The 5372-nt window shown below is 53.2% G+C and overlaps 1 long non-coding RNA gene across 1 annotated transcript in view; it reads left to right on the top strand.

Moving 5' to 3' along the window:
- Window positions 1-653: 653 nt before the first annotated feature.
- LOC121010880 (uncharacterized) overlaps window positions 654-5372 on the top strand; it is a 7661-nt gene continuing 2942 nt past the window's right edge. Inside the window, exons 1-2 of the long non-coding RNA XR_005781398.1 lie at window positions 654-754; window positions 3625-3742. This is a non-coding gene — a long non-coding RNA (uncharacterized LOC121010880). The remainder of the gene's footprint in view (window positions 755-3624; window positions 3743-5372) is intronic.

Genomic DNA, 5372 nt, shown 5'->3' with positions numbered 1-5372 from the left:
AAGGTTGAGGGGTGAGCCTCCCCTGTCCCACCTTTCCCAGACCAGCCCTGAACACTGAGGAAGGCCGGCCTGCTAGAGCTCAGAGAAATGTGAGCCAGCACCCCCAAACGTGCAGACAGGGGAAACTGAAGCCTAGAGGGGCCAGGGATCTGCCTGGGTCTCACAGGCCGCTGGAGCTCCCCTTCCTCTGCTTCATAGCCCAAGAATTTAGGAGCCATCTGCCCTAAGCTCAGGAAATCTTCAAACATGCAGCAACACAGGACAAAAATTCAAAATCCATTTAGCATGTTAAGCATTAGTTACTTTTATTGGAAACAAAAACAAAACCAAACAAAAAACGCCCAAAATACATAATGTTATTTAAAAATGCTGGTGGAAATTAACACGTTAGGGGTAGGGTGGGGGCTTGGGACTCGCTCCATCACAAGCAGTTCACTTGCTCACTGCCTCGGCCCAGTGTTACCAGGTGGCTCCTTCCACAGCCTCTAGGGCTCTGGAACCCCGGGAGATCGTGATTCCGCTGGACAGCACCCCCTGGTGGCTAGCTCTGAAGAGGCTGTGTCTGAACTGCAGGGCAGGAAAGTAAGGAGGCTGACAGTTGAACACCGGGCCCCTGCCTCCCCCCTAGCTGTCACCACTGCACAGAGGATGGCACTGGATTGACTGGCAGAATTCATCTTCCTCATGAAGAAGCTGTGACAGGGTTCTCATCTGGGCTCTGGAGGAGGCCTGGCGACCAGATGTTCTGGTTCAAGTGAGTCGCCAAAGGGGGTCTTTATTTATTTTATTTAAAAAATGTTTTTAAGTTTATTTATTTATTTTGAGAGAGAGAGAGAAAGAGAACATCCCACGCAGGCTCCACGCCGTTGTCAGTGCAGAGCCCTACTCGGGACTCGAACTCACGAACTGGGAGACCATGACCTGAGCTAAAATTAAGTCAGACGCTGAAGCAACTGAGTCACCCAGGCTCCCCCCGAAGGGGGTCTTTTAGAACAGAGTTGCTCACACGGGGCATAGGGGGGTAACACCTCATGATTGAGCCCCGCCTTCAGTGTTGGTGACAGAGCCCTGGCACACAGCTGGTGAGGCTCCATAGTTGACAGGCAGGGCGAGGTGTCATTGGGAGTGACGGGTTTCAGGAGCACTGACTGTACTCTGGCTCACCTTCTCAGGCTGGCAGGACAGTGACAAGGATAACGGTAGCCACAAAGGTAGCTCACGTTTGCTAGGTGCTTCCTGGGGCCGGCACCGGGGAGGCCTCACCACAGCTCCGTGAGGCAGGCCGTCTTTTTTTGTTGTTAATGAAGAATCTCACAGGCAGAGAGAACAGATCCACATACATCACATCATCCCGACGGCACAACTGTCAAGATTTTGCCACACGTGTTTGGCTCATTTCTTTCTTTCTTTTAAATCAAGTATGCTAAAGAGGCACCTGGGTGGCTGGGTCGGTTAAGCATCCAAGTTCAGCTCAGGTCATGATCTCGCAGTACCTGAGTTCAAGCTCCGCGTCGGGCTCTGTGCTGAAAGCTCAGAGCCTGGAGCCTGCTGTGGATTCTGTGTCTCCCTCTCTCTGCCTCTCCCCTGCTCACTCACCCTGTCTCTCAAAAATGAATGAACATTAAAAAAAATTTTTTTTAGTTAAATCCATCAAAGCAAATCCCAGACATCATGTCATTTCACCCTTGTGTTCTTCAGTATATATTTCTAAAAATATGAACACTTTCTTACATAACCACAAAGCCATTATCACTTCCTCAAAAAGTGAATGATAATTCCTTGGTGTTATTCTAATACGTGGCCCGTGATGTGGGCAGTCTTATTGCCCCCTTTTCACGGAGGAGGAAACAGAGACTCTGGGGGGACAAGTACCTTGGTCCAAGGTTACACAGCTTCATGGTGATGGGGATGAGAGCCTGACTTGGGAGCCCACCACTAACCCACTCTCTCTGGATCTTAGTTTCCCTCCCTGTGAAGTGGGGAATAATAAGGGCTGCTTTGCTACTTCACGGGATAATGCATGAGGAAACCACGTTGTTCTTGCTTCTAATGATAACAATGAAAATAATAATGAGAGGACACTATCAGAAAAATCACTAGTGGGGCACCTGGGTGGCTTAGTTGGTTGAGCGCCCAACTTTGGCTCAGGTCATGCTCTCACGGTTCGTGAGTTTGGGCCATGTGTCGGGCTCTGTGCTGACAGCTCAGAGCCTGGAACCTGCCTCGGATTCTGTGTCTCCCTCTGTCTCTCTGCCCCTCCCCTGCTCCTACTCTGCCTCTCTCTCTCTCTCTCTCTCTCAAAAAGAAACATTACAATTTTTTTTAATAAAAAAAAGAGATATGACATTTAAATCAAAAGCTGCGTTCCCACTGATATGTCAGCTGTCTATCATGTCATTTAATCTTTACCGTTTCTTCATGACCAGCTTCCTTACAGGTGAGGGAACCAGGGACTCAGAGGGAGGAAGGGCCTCCCCAAGGTCAGGCCACTGTCCGCTGACAGGAGCAGGGTTTGGGCTAGGCTGGTCTACTGGGGATGGCAGAAAAGCCTCAGGTATGTCAGGAGCTGAAGGTGGCCTTTGCTAACCGCTTTGGAGCATCCTGCATTCATGAGCCATGAGATGACTGCGCAAGCCAACAGAAATCCCCTGCAGAAGTGCAGTTTACTGCAAGGATAAGGGGTGGCTCACAGAATGGATTATAAGGAGGAAGCCAGGCTGGGAACATGATGGAACAGCCCTGCCTGGGACTTCCAAGGCAGAACTGCTCAGGAGGGCCCATCTGGGCTCCCCCCTGGGGACCCATCCACTTCCCACTATTTCTCTGTTTCCACGTATTTCCCAAGACCTTAGAACCCTGGGGGAGAACGTCGAGGAAGCCAGCCTGGATGGCATGGCCCCTGCCCAGTAGAGCTGGGAGAATGTGGCACTTTCCTGGAGGGTTTGAGTGCTGGGCCATGCCAGGGTTTTTTAAAGGAGTGAAATGGGGAGGAAACTTGAGGGGATTCCCCTGAGAAGACTCAGGCGGCTCTGGTTTTCACACGTCATTTTGCTTCTGGTCCTAGGGAGTGTGAGTCACATGTGAAAGTCTCTTGTTTTGCGAGGCCTGTGTCTGCTGCTGCCACCACCTTCACAGCAGCTGCCACCTCAAGGCAGGAGGCCCAGAGAATGGGCAGGACTCCCCGTCTGCCAGCCAGTGCTGCAGCTATGGGAGGAAGACATTAGGGATGATAATTTTTGGGCCCAGGGCTGAGGGGGATTTTCCATCCTCTGCATTACATGAAAGCAGAATGCAAATGACATAGCAATGAGCCTATGCCCTAGAAGCCCTTCTGCTGGGTCAGATGTGAAGGGGATGTGAGTCTGGTTAGCCTGTGCCTTCCAGAAAACGCTCCGTCCACTTGCCTGCAGGGAGAGCCACAGCCTCTGGCCTATCCACTGCCACCTACTCCTCCTCCTGCAGGAAATCTGCCTGGGTCTGTACCCCTGGGCACTCAGTACTCTCTAGGGGCCTCAAATCTTTATGAGAAGTAGATAGGGCTTAAAGTCTAAATGACCAAATAAAAAGGATCCTGATGCTTCTGTTTTCTCCACTTGTGGCCTATGCACAAGGCTGGGCACACAGGGCCTACTGGATGGACAGGGCCAGCCAAAGGGCCAGGATGTCCCAGCAAGGCTTGGGAGATGTGGGATGGCCCTCTTCCCATGCAGCCTCAAACCCTGGACCGGACCCACAGATTCTGGTGAGACAAGGAAGGAGGCTGGGAAAAGCTGACTCCAGGGAGGGGGTATGGGGGCTGTCTAGCAGCTGGCAGAGACCCAGCAAACTCCCCGCACATGATATCCTGCTCTACCAAGGCTGTCCCAGGCTGTTCAGACGGGGGTGGTGGGGTGGGCAGTGCAGGGAAGATAAGCCAATAGGGAATGTGGAGAAGAAGGGGGTGAAAAAGACCCCTGGGCCCTGGCCTCCTCACCATATATCTGAAGGGGACCTTCGGGGCCCAGAGAACCAGACAAGTTTTAACTTCTGGGAAGTTAAGGAGCAGGTCTCATCAAAGGGTAATTCTGTGGCAACCAAAGGGCAGGTCAAAATATAGTCCGTCCCCCAAACCAGGCCCAGCCAGATATTGGCTTTTTCTAGTGGCCCAAATTTTATTCCTCCAAACAGCTTTCCTTCTCAGAGTCTGGGCTCTACTTGAAGCACACTCAGCCCTGAGCTGGTGAGTTTCAAGGAGTTCTGTCTTTCCTGCCTGTCTGCTTCTCCCCTCCTCCTTTCTCTTCCTTCCCGCCATCTTCTCTCCACGAGGGTCTGTTTCTCCTGCCTCAGAGTTCCCCACCCTACCCCCACCCCCACCGCCACCCTGCCTTCCTGCTCCAACTCAGGCAGCCCCAGAGCGCCTGACCTTGTTTATTTATCAGGCTGCAGGATCAGAGCCTACGGTCAGGCCGGGCCTGCTCACTCCTGCTGCATAGACACCAACATCACAACTTTAAATCCAGGGCAGTTTTTACTTCCGACCTGGCTGGATTATTCTCCTGCCCCTTATGGACTAAAACGTGCCCCGTTTGGACTTTGCCCCCTCCCCAGTGCCCCAGTCTATTTGAACTTCCAGGGGTTAGGGTGGGCACCGAGCTGGCTCTGGTTATCATGACCTTAACCCGCTACTCGTGCTGTCTGCAGAGAGCTCGGATGACACAGTCAGGCCAAGCTCATGCAGAAAGCTTCAGGAGCCTGGAGCCAAGGATCATTTTGTGACGAGGATGGGGCCCGTGGTCAGGCCCACACAGGGCATCACCATCTGTCCAGGCACAGAGGGCTGGAGGGTGAAAGGGGAGCGCTGGCAGAAGCTGGCAAAGGATTGGTCTAAGAGAAAGGAATGCTGGGGTTGGCCAGACCTGTCCTGTTCGGGTCCCCATGGGAAAGTCCCTAGGACCCTGGACCACCGTTGCAGGGAAAATGCAGCCATTGTCTCCAGAGGCTGTTGGCCTCGTTCTGGACAAACACACTGTTGCTCCTGTCCTCTCCCTCAGCCCCGAGGAGCACCTTGAGGCCCAATTGCTGTCAGCCTCTCCACCATAGATGTGCGTGTAAAGAGCAGCCACTGGACTGACCTCTCCAGGGTGCACCTAGAGGGCTTCTGGGAAGAGGCGGCTTCCCTATGCCTGCGCCCAGCTGCAACTGGAAACATACCCTCCCCATTTCATCATTTGAAGATTTATTTAAAAGAGTTTTGTGTTGTGGCTGCTCTGGGTGAAGTTCTTGGTGATCTGATTTTAAAAGCCTTCCTCTCCCCCCCCCACCCCGGCCCCCCACCCAGCACCCCCCCCCCCGCCCGCGCCCGCCCGCCGGCCCCCCGCGCGCCGGGGGGGCGG

Source organism: Herpailurus yagouaroundi, unplaced genomic scaffold (assembly GCF_014898765.1).
Source record: "Herpailurus yagouaroundi ecotype Mexico unplaced genomic scaffold, PumYag 192, whole genome shotgun sequence".
Classification (NCBI taxonomy): Eukaryota; Metazoa; Chordata; class Mammalia; order Carnivora; family Felidae; genus Herpailurus; species Herpailurus yagouaroundi.
The sequence above is the reverse complement of the archived record's forward strand: the minus strand, read 5'-3'. Positions and strand labels throughout refer to the sequence as shown.